The sequence below is a fragment of the Haliotis rubra genome, unplaced genomic scaffold, assembly GCF_003918875.1.
Source record: "Haliotis rubra isolate DU_JTF1 unplaced genomic scaffold, ASM391887v1 Scf580, whole genome shotgun sequence".
NCBI classification, from domain to species: domain Eukaryota; kingdom Metazoa; phylum Mollusca; class Gastropoda; order Lepetellida; family Haliotidae; genus Haliotis; species Haliotis rubra.
Genome location: NW_025767280.1, coordinates 474,490 through 488,267, shown reverse-complemented (window position 1 = coordinate 488,267; position 13,778 = coordinate 474,490). Strand labels below are relative to the sequence as shown.

General features: G+C 39.4%; 1 protein-coding gene across 1 annotated transcript in view; it reads left to right on the top strand.

Annotated features, from left to right (window-relative positions):
• The first annotated feature begins 7,967 nt into the window (after window positions 1-7,967).
• LOC124254758 (neurabin-1-like) overlaps window positions 7,968-13,778 on the top strand; it is a 124,289-nt gene continuing 118,478 nt past the window's right edge. The window contains exon 1 of the transcript XR_006892544.1: window positions 7,968-8,102. The gene's annotated coding sequence lies outside the window, so the exon portion shown is untranslated. The remainder of the gene's footprint in view (window positions 8,103-13,778) is intronic.

Genomic DNA, 13,778 nt, shown 5'->3' with positions numbered 1-13,778 from the left:
GTCAAAATGAGGTTGCCAGATGCTGTTTTCTCAAAAACATATCTTTCTTGACAATGTATTTCTTTATGACTTACAACAATATGAATATTTATGTTATATCAACAACGTCAGTCTACCGATTTTATGCCAGGTTTTTTATCAATAAATACATTTTATTACAGTTGAATTTTGAATGACGGAGCACAAATGTTCTATCCTGAGTGTGTTTCACGAACAGTGTCTTGTACGTAGAATACATGCACAGTACGTATCATGGCCCACTATAAGGTATATTTGAATAACTGAACAACAATCTAACCAGGTTAACTTCTCATTATTTGCTCCTTGAAACATTATTGTCTAATATAAAGTTAAGCATATAGCATATACAGATTGGGAGGTACAAAATATATATATTTTTTTTTTTTTTTTTATTTTTTTTTGCATTATATTAAATTGTATATGTCTCGAACAGTAACCCCTGTCCGTTTTTATCTCGGTTGTTATGTATTGGATCTATTTAGGATCTAAGGATATATAGCAGAGACGGAGGGGTAGCCTAACAGTTAAAGCATCCGCTGGTCTAGACTAACAACTAGTCTCTGAAATGAACATATTTTACAGAAAAAAGGCTCATAGTGAAATATATATATATATATATAAAAAAGGAGCCCTGAGACTTTCTTCAATCTAGACTTGCCACATTTTCTAGACTTGCGTGGGATTTCTTGGATATATTTGCTTCAGGGTCTGTATGACAGACTACCGCTGGTCATACTGAAGACCCAGGTTCGATTCCCCACATGGGTACAATGTGTGAAGCCCATTACGGGTGTGCTGGAATATTGCTAAAAACGTCGTAAAACTTGACTCACTCATGCATGGAACACGAGTGCATTTCATGTGCCTTTGTATCCTAAATATCTAAGAATTCGGGGGCAAAGGTAACGAAAGACTGAAAATGCGGCATGCAACAATATTCATTCACTAACTGAAATGGGTGAGTGAGTTTAGTTTTACGCCGCACTCAGCAATATTCCAGCTATATGGCGGCGGTCTGTAAATAATCGAGTCTGGACCAGACTTCAGTGATCAACAGCATGAACATCGATCTGAGCAATTGGGAACCGAAGACATGTGTCAACCAAGTCAGCGAGCCTGACCACCCGATCCCGTTAGTCGCCTCGTACGACAAGCATATATAGTCGCAAGCATGGGTTGGCAAGCATGGGTTGCTGAAGACCTATTCTACCCCGGATCTTCACAGGTCTAACTGAAATGGGGCAACAAACTAAAGTAAGTCACTGTACTTGGTAGGAGTACTTACTTGTGATATAAACGGACTTTGTCTTGAGATCGCATCTCCTATTACACGAATGCCACAAAAGAAAGGTGATATAATACACTTATCGGGGATGTAATTTGTAGAGCTGTGACGATATATCGTAATATCGATAATCGTGATACTCTATCTGACGATAAATATATCGATACGGTTTTTTCGTATCGTGATATGTATCGTTGACCTTAAAATTGTTAATTTTCATTAGATATTGACGGTTATGTCAATATTTCTTGCTATTAACATATAATCTTTTAAAGAAAATAACTAAAGAAAGCATATCGTGATATGCATCGAATCGAATCGTATCGTTTCAAGATATCGCGATACGTATCGTATCGTGAAATTTCTGTATCGTCACACCTCTAGTAATTTGATGTAACGTGTAACCTAAACTTGACCACAACACGGGATTGTGTGTATTAGCCTGTATAAAACATTCAGGGTCACGATGTCGTCTGAGTGAGTGAGTGAGTTTAGTTTTACGCCGCACTCAGCAATATTCCAGCTATATGGCGGTGGTCTGTAAATAATCGAGTCTGGACCAGACAATCCAGTGATCAACTGCATGAGCATCGATCTGCGCAATTGGGAACCGAAGACATGTGTCAACCAAGTCAGCGAGCCTGACCACCTGATCCCGTTAGTCGCCTATTACGACAAGCATGGGTTACTGAAGATCAATATTCTAACCCGGATCTTCACGGGTCTGTGACGTCTGAAAGGCGAGTGTCTGCCCGGAAGATCGGAGTTTTGATCCCTGTCGCAACATATCAAACCGTGTTAGCATAACTGAATGTGTCGGATTTTACGTCGCATTTTGCACTATTCAAGCACTATTACTAGTACGGGTGCACAGGCCCCCACTGCGGGTCAGAAAATCGATAAACTAAGCCCTGGTTTACTATCCAGCCCCCCTATAGTAGTTTATCGATTTTCTGACCCGCAGTGGGGGCCTGTGTACGGGTGATCAAAGTGTTCGCTCGTCACGCCGAAGACCCGGGTTCGATACCCCAATCTTACCTCACCTCACATCACCTCACTTCAAATGTGATGTTTCACACTGTGAGCAGTTAATTGTCTAAAATGTGTGCAGACCTTTTCTCGTCGCTATATGGCTGAAACAAGGCCGATACGACGTAAAACTTCAATTCAACTCGACTCAATTATTGGAACTTGGGCCACTTCAATATTACTAGACTAACAACTAGTCCCTGAAATGAACATATTTTACAGAAAAAAGCTCATAATAAAAAAAAAAAAATATAATGAAAAGGAGCCCTGAGACTTTCTTCATTTTCAGAAGCTGTGGAAATCTAGACTTGACAAATTTTCTAGACTTGCGTGGGCTTTCTTGGATATATTTGCTTCAGGGTCTGTATGACAGACTACAATATTACCAACATCCAAGGTGATACACATAACCAGTGTTGAATAAGCATTTTACGGACGCATCCAATACTAAATAATATTAACTGAAGCGACAGGAAAATATCGTTCAACGTGCACAGCTTGAAAACGAATAGATCCCATTGTGGGGAATTATAGTGAGGAGTATGGTTTTACGCCGCTTTTAGCAATATTCCAGCAACATCACTGCGGGGACACCCGAAATGGGCTTCACACATTGTACCCATGTGGGGATTCGAACCCGGGTCTACTTAAATCATAAAAGAACGTCTTTAACATGACTGGGTTCCCATTAGCAATTCGAATACACCCCTGACTGTTTGTCACGTGTTTATTCAAGTATGATCCTAATCATCACAATCACATACACTATAATTTCGGTATGATACTGCATGTAGATATATATGTTATTTTGGCACTTTAAACCAGGAAGAGTAGAGTACGTTTTGAATACTATTTCAATACTATGAATACCATTAACACTGCGTATCGAAAGCGCAAAAGGAAATATGCATGCAACTGACGAAAGTGATCGTGCAAGAGGCATGCATATTGACATGATGTATGAATCTCAAAAACAGAAACATCGTAATGCCTCCTACAACAGCTTTTAACTCGTGAAGATTTTAGAATTGGTCTTCGGTAACCCATGCTGGTCGTAAGAGGCGACTAACGGGATCAGTTGTCACCGTATCCCAACTGCGTAGATCGATGCTCATGAAGTTAATCACTGGATTGTCAGGTCCTGACTCGATTATTTACGTACCGCTGGAATAGCTGGAATATTGCTGAGTACAAACATATGTTTATTCTGGCGAACATTTCGAGTGTTCTGACCCATACAAGGCCTTACTGCCATATTGCCACATTGTCTTGTCGTGTAAGGTGACTTAGAGGATCGGGTGTCCCGGCTCGGTGACGTGGTTGACACGTCGTCGTATCCCAGTCGATGCTCATTATGTCCACCACTGGTGTAAATCATGATGTCAAGTCTCAGGCATATAACTGGAATTCTGCTGAGTACAGTCTTAAGTAAAAAAATATTACCACCACCTTGAACATTATGTTTGTGGCTATATTAGCTTAAGATTTTGTTGGTGACAATATTTGTTAAATATGTCTTTTCCCACAAAAATAGCAAAACATTTTGTTTGTCAATATTTTCAATATATTTTGTTTGCGGCGATGTTAGTTATATATATATAAAATAGAGTCCCGATATTTGTGATCTTTCGCCGCTCAACGGTTCTATGGAATGACACATATTCAGTATACAGAGTCAGCCGTAAGTCATGGCTCCACATGATAAACTGGGCGGTTCACCCAAACACTGTATGCATACGCTGTTTCCAAGGTTTATTAAGTCACTATTGTACGTGTTAAGCATCGATTATTTTAAGAATGCCATTATACGATAAAGAGATTATTACACTCGTGGGTTTCCGTATTACTAGAGGCATGCGTTAGGAATATATATATGGATTTAAATGACTATTATGTTCGCCTAATGCCTGCAAAACACAATTCTAATTCCCATTCGAGCCTAATTGCAATGGACTACGCTGGTCTATACACTACTGTCATCGATGCTTGAGTGCTCTAACCCCAAGATGTAAAAGGCTTGCATCTGATGGAAGAAGTTTGCCATTTTTGTCCAAACAGTACTTTTTATGAGTTTGGGAAGAGTTGGAATGACGATGCCAACACTAGTGAATACGAAAAGTTCACGTGAGTTCAAAGCCACGGTCATGAACACGAAGCAATAGCAACACCAGATTTGATCACACGTGCATTGTCTTCTTAGAACAACAGGCCTTTGGTGAGTTTTCCACGACTACCAGGCTTGATATTCACACGCGGTTGCCTTTGTAGATTAGAAAATATTTCCAATAATGGTCTGACCTTTCGGGAGGAGGTCAACCAAAATGATTCCTTTGGAATCACAGGAAACCAAATCCGTCACCATCCCAGAGACCATATAATATGATCTCTGACCTTGCGAACCGATCGAACTGACCTTGTCGACTTGTTGTAGACGTTAGACGTTTCAACCGCTTTGAATGTGGTCTGTTCTCCCTGTCATCACTGATTTTCAGCGATCCATTTGAATACTTTTAATCTGTAGTTTTCCTTGTACTCAGAATGGTTCTGCTCTGGCGTTGACCTATTTAATATAGTTTCTGTGTTGAACCCAAGGCTCATCCAAATCGCTAAGCAAAGTCAGTTGAGTCTGATTCAAAAGGACACAAATACCCACGAGAGATCACATACCGTGGCGTTTCTGACCAGCAATTAGGATCCTGGAACCCAACATCCTGGAAGCTTTGATATGCCTGTTATTTCCCAGAATGTTCCCAACTCTTTCGTGAACATGCCTGCTGCATACCGCGAGGTGCAGTGAGTCAATCATTCATGATCACATGGCGATCATATGTACCATATCAACATTTTCTTCTTGGTGCCAGTTAAAGGATATTCTGATGTTGCTTCATCTTGGGTGCTCTCTCTTACCTTCCTGAATACCTGCGCATTGAGGCGGTGAGGTAGCCAAGTGGTGGAAGCGTTCTCTCGTCGCACCGGAGGCTCGGGTTCGATTCCCCACATGTGTATAAAGTATTCTATTTATTGCTTAAAGCTGCGTAAACTCAATTCACTCACTCACTCAACAGAGACTGAAAATGGAGCTTTCCCAAGGTTGATGCAATATCTGTATAGATTACTGTTGGCGTTAACTCCTGTTGTTGGGGATTCTTGATTACACTTCGATGGCCAATCATTTGCTTCAATAAACTCGCTTCAATGCCTGTAGAAATGCCTTTTGCAGAATGCAAGCATGGAAATATTGTAAATCATATATGCAAACAGTTACGGGTATACTATACGTCCTCTGTAATTAGGATCAGAACGTTTAGCTATACCCTGTATCCAGTATGTGAAAATCGGTTGGCTTCATATTGCCCACATGATGTTTATAATGTGCCATTTGCATTTATTCTCTTTAAATATACTCATGCCAATAATGGTTGTCACCCCCTTCAATTTTTTAATTGGAGAGGGGTTGGAGGTGGGGGTGGGGAATGGGGAGGGGGTGACAACCATTATTGGCATGAGTATATTTGTGTAATACTCAATAAAACTTGAAATGAAACGCAATTATTAAGTATAATTGAATTCATATATAAAATATTCAAATTCTATAATGATTAAAGAATTTAGAGAAAATGGCGTACTGTATCACGTATTTATACAGCAATGTCCATACAGTTCGATGCTGCTACAGTATGTATACTGTCTGCTCTGTAATATTACGCCTCAGCTGGATACTAGACAGGGCAGATAAAGTTGGGATATAGTCTGATGTCAACCATCCAGGACAAACACTGAAACAATGAAACCACATGGTCTTACGAAACACTATACCTAGGCCCTGTATATGATATTCGGCTTAGGGGATTTCAACACATAATGGTGTAATTCTAGCTTAATCTCCCGCCTTGGTGTCCTCGCATGAACTTATGTAGGGTGTATATCTCGTGTATATATAGAGTGAAAAATGTGGGTTAGAGAATAACACGACCTGTCATCTTTGAGTGAGTGAGTGAGGTTTTACGCCGCTTCTAGCAATATTTCAGCAATACCAGGTGGGTCAGCAGATGGGTTACACTTTGCATCCTTGTGGGGAATCGAACCTGGACCCATCGTGGTGAGCGAACTCATCAACCACGAGGTTACTCCATTGATGTTGCTTCTCTGACAGACCAAGGAACGTAATCGGAGTCTATGCAGGATTCGAGTCGACGAACAGCGGATCCTGGCACATATAAGTGACAGCTGACTTACATTTCGTTTGAACATTTGTACACATACGTTAGTGTTTGAATCATAGACATATACGTAACTGAGTCTGTCCTCGATTTCCCTTTGTAATATAAACATCAATATAGAGTGGAGATGCACGTGGGTGTGATATAATACCCTGGAACACAGAAGATGGGACAAATGTTTCCTGGAGGGTATCCGTGAAGAATAATTGAAAACTGTGTATGGCAAGACAAAGATATGGCTTTGATAACACATTCTTGATAGCATTAACAAAGGGTAATTTAATATTTGTGTCATAAAGATTCTGGATTAAGCGCTAACAAGTTACAAAGGGACGGGGTCTTACACAATTGGGTTGTGAAGAAGCTCAGAGGCAGAAACGGATGGCCAGTCTCGGTACAGCCTCGCCCAAGGCGTACATCGCCCCTTTGAAGGACGACAATCTGTGCATGTAAGGAGCTAGTTCAAAGGAGTACCAACCAGGATGCACTACCTTCCCCAACAAGACCACGCACCTGCCACACACCGGCTATTAAGCTGTGCCTTAAATGATTCTGTTCGTGTGGATTACCCCATGGCTATATCGAGGCGCCTACAAAACAGCAGTGTCTGCGTGTGCCGATTAACTGCTAAAGCTTCTGTATGCATGCAATGAAGGTCGGTATCTGGACATTTACTTGACTTAAAACCGATTCTATTTCGAAAAACAAACGGATTTGGCACAACTGTCACTCTTACGTCCCTTCTGTATATATTACATTATGGTAGTTCGTACAAATAACGTACTACGTTTTGAATTTATGAGAAAAATATCAGAATTCAGAACATATGTACAGGTGATTATATAAGATGTACAAGTTATAAATATTGAAGCTTGCTATACAGACAATAGTATGGTACATACAAACTATACAGAAAGTTCAACACAAACCACCCCCCACCCCCGCCAACGACTAAAACTAATAAACAAACTGAACAGATATATTTTGATATACATGAAGGTAAGTAATCATGGAACACCTGATTATTATGGTGTTGATGTAAATTTCTTAAATATATTATTCAGGTGTCATGTCAAACGAAATTGGTTGAAAATATATGCAACATATGTTACATTTGGCCACTTTCTAAATGGCACTGTGTTCTCACATCATTGTATATTCGAAGTTGGTTTAAGTCGATTTTAAACAAATATCAATGCACCATTCTTAATTATTAACTATATTCAATATGTTTCTTGTATTATTCTCATGCAATGCTGATGTGATCGTAACTGCAATCATTCGGCGATAAATCAGATGATCAATCATTGCACACTCCTTCATTGACGCGTCACAAGTGCATCCGGTAGAGAACTGCAACAATGACAATAACTAGTTGAAGGGAAATAACTTCTGGGCGTCGAATACGGGCACTTGCTGGGTTCGAGAGTAATGGCGGAGTTGTTTGACAAGGAAGATCGGAGGTGGTTGTCACCTGTTTAGCGTCTGGAGTTATTTCCCAAGCAGTACGCTCTGGAATACACGGATAACTTTTGGTAGATATACAGGTAGGAAGGAGTGTTTAAATTGTTCCAGATTGCATGCAAATTGCAGCTGAGCACAGTGATCGCCTCTTGTGTACCTGTCGAGAGGCGTTGTATATTGAGTGCAATTTACAACACCGTGACGGGGATCGCATATCAGACTGTGCTGGTTCATTTTGAAAATCACAAATATTTAGCATTTAGGGGTATGGTAGCTAGTTTTGATGAGTGCTTTTGGTACATATGTGCAGATTTTGTCGATTTCCTTTGTTTTGAGACACTGTCAGCGATTGTTTACAATCTGACTCTGTCACGCTCTCCACTGATCGTTGGTGACGCGTGGAGTCGGATGGCTACCAGCCCCTGACCGGCTACCGTGCTAAGACGACATCTGTTTCAAGAATGACCACTGCTCGAAGCTGCCGAGATGATACAGTTACACAGTCGCATTTTATCAGTAGAGTTAATGATAATAATTTATTCAATGTATTTTGAAGGAATTTGGGAACATTCCAATGGAGTTAGTTGCAGAAGTTATGCTTTCTGATTTCTTCATTTAAAATGTGATTGTACAAATTATGTATGTAGGCATCACAATCAAAGTACTGTTAAGTTGAAAGTTCAGTGCAACTGGTGTCGGGATGTCAGCCGTTTGGCCATTGTGATATAACCGTGTTATGTGATCATAGTATAGATTGAATACCCGATAATGATTTTTATACCGGACGAATTCATTGTCATTGCAAAGTTTGCATGGAAGTTTAGAAACACTAAATATATGTGTATATAATGCTTATTTCATAAGAGCATGCTAGAGAACTCCATAAAAGTATAAATTTAGTAAGTGATAATACTTTATTAAAAGTCTGATGCCTTTTTATGCTAAGTCTTATAAAATCTACTTACATACTTACAAACTTCAAACTTCAAACAATATAGCAGGCTACCAGTTTGACTAAATTAAAAGAAAAATGCTAATGATGTTTATACACTCATTGAATATAATTGTGTTCCAGAAATAGCAAAAACATGTTGAAAGGAATTTAACCAATTTCAAAACTGTCAGATTAAAAAACTGCAAGATGATAACAGTAATTCCAACAAGGTTGTTTATAAACGTGTTCAAGACCTTCTTTAAGCGGCTTTTAGACCACTGAATAATGCAGGTGCTGTTTTGATTTGATCGAATTCACATCACCTACATTATTAAATGTACATGGGATGACAAGGGGAGTGGCGTGTAAAGCCAGTATGATATGCATCATTGCGTAGCTACATACCATCATTGATGAGAGATATTTAACCACTCACGTGAGACTGCCAAAGGGCATAGAACATCAACCAGACTACTTTCATACTTTCCTTCCAAGCAAATTGCTCTGAAATTGACAATTTTGCCAAGTAATTTTGCTGATGTATGTTTTATGGCCGTGAATGATATCCTTAGAAACTGACGTCTGTGCTCAGATGAACTTGTAAATTGACTTTCGATTAATGTGAATTTTGTTAATATTGTGTAATTTAAGATGACCATGGATAGATGGAATCTAGGGGTTTAAACAGAGCTTGCCAATCAGATGAAAACTTTCCATCAGGATTGTTTGCTTATTATGAAAAGTTTGACTTGTATGCGATCAATACATATATATTGATCATATCTAAAGATGCAAGGCCGAATAACAATGTTACTTAATCGGTGCACTTCAAAAATATAAAAATACTGGTAGATTTGATGGAGTTCGAGGCATCAAAGACTTTGTGATATTTGTAATGATAATTTTGTAGAAAATGAATTTCATTTCCTATTTGAATGTAAGTTTATCATGATTTGCTTCGTAAATATTTTAAAAGCATTACCAAATTACTTAGATCAACAATACTTTCTGAACACATTATCTTGTACCAAGTTTTCAACACTAACAACATATTGTTCTTCTTACATTAAGGAAGCATTGTCATTATGCGTTCTTTATACATATGAATCTGATTGTCAAATGCCACTATCTTATAATTACACATGTTTATTTGTATTGTAATGTGGGCCTAAGGCCTTTATTACGAAATAAACTTGAAACTATTGATCAATCAATATAATAAAAGTAGGCAATGCAAATGAACATTGCAGGTGGTTTAATTAATTTGTTTGTAGTTTACAGTTAATGTATTATTTTATAACGTTATGTGCACAGTCAGTGTCAAAATGTTCTGAGCCTACCATTCTAAAATTGTTACCTGGAATTTTTTAAGTTTCAACGGAAAGTGCGTGAATAGATATATGATACTAGTATTTAGACAATTATTAGTTCTATGTACTACTACTGTTAGACTCTGGCTCCTAGGTGACTGTGCGCATTTCTCAAAAAGGAATGTTTGAAGGATGTTTTAATTGTGCAAATATTCTTATGGACTGCGGGGTAGCTGAGTGGTCTAAGCGTTCCCTCATCACACAGAAGACCCAGGTTCGATTCCCCACATGGTTACAATGTGTGAAGCCCATTTCTGGTGTACCCAGGCGTGATATTGCTGGAATATTGCTAAAAGCTGCGTAAAACCACACTCACTCACTCACTCACTATTACGGACTGGGTTAGTGTAGCAACTTTCACACCTTCCTTCACATTTTAAACATTGACCTGAAGTCATACTGAGCTGAAACTGCTTCACCTTGTATGCTGTCATGGTAGGTGTCTATTCAAGGCGAAATAGCTGCTTGTCACTTTCAACAGAGTCCTTGTCAACAGGTCACATTTGATGGGTGATAAATTGCAGAGATGGACAGGTGAGTCCCCATTGTCATTGGTTATTTACTTGTGGTCAGTGCTGGGGACCTGGTCACAGGCTGCTTCACCTTCTTGACCTTGTGTCATTGTCAAGGGGCAGATATGGCAGTGTTAACCTACATGAACTCAAGATGGGCTGATACTGACATAGACATTGATGTAGCTGTCCCTTCATTTCTCCATGTTCAGAGATGTTAACTGCAGTGTTAATTTGATATTGGTTTGGTGGCAGTTCATGAACTATGGACATGTGTTATCAAAACGGGTGAAATGTTTCAACTGTTGAGGAAAAGAAGGATGAATTGAGGTGAAATGAGATTTAATGGTATGTTGAAAATTACTGCACTTACATAGTGACGTGCCTGCATGTATGTGACAGTGTGGGGCTGCCTGTGCTTGCCATGTCTGATGCTAGTCTCCCACTAGTAGCCCACTGAGTAGCCTTGCTCCAAGGCTGTACTGAATGCTAAGCCATTGATGAATAGTAATTCTATCCTTTAAAGAGGTGAGGTGAGGTGAAATTGGGTTTTAACGTCGTGCTTGAGAATATTTCGCTCATATGACGATGTGCATGCGTATGTATGTGTATGTGCGACTGCTTGTACTAGCCCAGACTGAAGCTGGTTTTATAGTGCTAGCCCACTGAGATACCATGCCGCAGTGAAGCATGAATAACCCACTCAGACACATTATACTGACTCCGAGCCGACCAGTCCTTGTTGTACCCATTAATGCCGAGCGCCAGGCAGGGACCAACAAGTACCATATTTTAACGTCTTTTGGTATGATGCGGTCAGGGCACAGTATTCTAAATTAATATGTGATGGTATCAGGATTTTAGGAGAGGTTGAGTCCTGAGTACACAGAAAGTGTGAGTGCAGACATGGTTTTAAGTTGCTTTTAGCAATATTCCAGCAATATCACGGCAGGGGAAACCAGAAATGGGCTTTACATATTGAACATATGTGGGGAATCGAACCTGGGTCTGCAGCTTGACGAGCGAAACACTTAAACAACTACACTACCCCACTGCCCCTGATCGCACAGACAGTAAGGAGGCCATAAAGATATAATCAGTCAATGGGATGACTGAACAGACTAGGTGGACTGAGGGGCCTGTTTTGCTTATGGGGGATGTCAATTTTGAACGTAACAGAGAACTCATCTGAAAATTATAAGATATGTTCAAATGGCAGATGTCTAGCCCATTTTTTCTAATGTTTGCAAGTTTTTACTTTCTGGTATAATCAAATACACAGGAATGGCTGAATTGTGTGAGAAAGGGCAAGTTTTTGCAACTTTCCAAGGGAAATCTAATGATGAACGTCTTTTGGTATGACGCGGTCGGGGATTGAACCCACGACCTTCCGCTCTCCGGGCGGACGCTCTAACCACTACACCACGGAGGTGGTCTATCCTTTAAAGAGGCAAGTCGAGAAGGGATAGACTAAGGACACCAGACTGTTATTTATATATTTTTAGAAGTTTTCTTTTCAACTAATAATTATTACCTTAGAGATTTGTGCAAGTCAACTCGGATACAGTAAACAGACTCTGAACTGTCCAGGATCTACTTGCATAAAACGATCTTAGCGCTACGGTGATTGTAAGCCTATATTTAAGTATGGGAGTTGCGATCACCTCAGTGCTAAGATAGCTTTACGCAAGTGGATCCAGTCCTCCTGTTCTCTTATTCTTTATGTCGGGCGCAAAACAGGGTAACAGCATGTACAGTGTTATGACATGATGGTCGATAGAGCCACCAACATTTTGTTATCTGGACTGGTGCTCGGTCCACAAGACGTCTGAGATGGGTGCCGTTGTACAAAGTGATCTTAGCGCTAAGGTGACTGTAACTCCGATACCTTAACACAGACTTAAGGTAGTCTTAGCGCTAAGGTTGTTTTGTACAACGGCACCATGGTCACTAAAGGAGAATGTATGATGTCCAAATAGGTTTGTGTGTTTCATGACTATGAAAAAGATCTAGAATATCTTTAACATTGATCGGACATTTTTAAGTAACAGTCAAATCATTTTGCAAAATATGGCATGTCATTATTAATGTTATGTATTCAATAACCAATTATACTGACTGACTGAGTTTGGTTTTACGCTGCTTTTAGCAATATTCCAGCAACATCACGGCGGAACCAATTATGAGCTCTGGTGAAGAGATAGTATCTTCCATGTTGAAAACTGTGCCCTAAGCTAACTGGGTCAATGTACATGAGGACAATGATATACCTTGACATTATTATTGGATGTGATTAAGTGTTACATCAATAATTCTGTCTGTTAGAGTCACAGAGATCTTTGTATCCTGTCAATACTGACGACCAGGGAAAATCATTATTATACAGGTGTCTCATATTGACATTGTCATGGGTGTATTTTGAACTGTATAGATCATAAATAAGCCATTTCTAATACTCACTGTAAGTAAACCATACTGTTAGACTCGTACAAGGCCATGTTTGGGACTATGGATTCCACACAGATATACACTTTGTCAATATCCTTAGCAGACCAATGAAGGTCAAAGCAGTTTCTGCCTTCTGGATGTTGTGTTAATTGTACTGGGTCTTCATGCCAAGATAGATTCATGTCACTTGGTTTATTAACAAACGCTGTGAATGTGTGCTGACATTTTGGTGATAGTTATGTGTAAATATATATTTTATATGACAGTGTGACTGTAAAAATGTTTGAATTATTAATTTATTATCAGTTATTCATGTGTGATGTTAAAGTATGTGTTGGTTGAAATAAATGTGTAATGTCGGCTTTTGGTATGAATGTGGAAAGGGATGGGTTTCACAAGTGTAGTCTGTGACGGTTGAAATAAATGTGTTATGTTGGCTTATACTTATAGGTGTGAATATTGAAAGTAATGGGTTTCACCAGTGTAGTCTGTGTT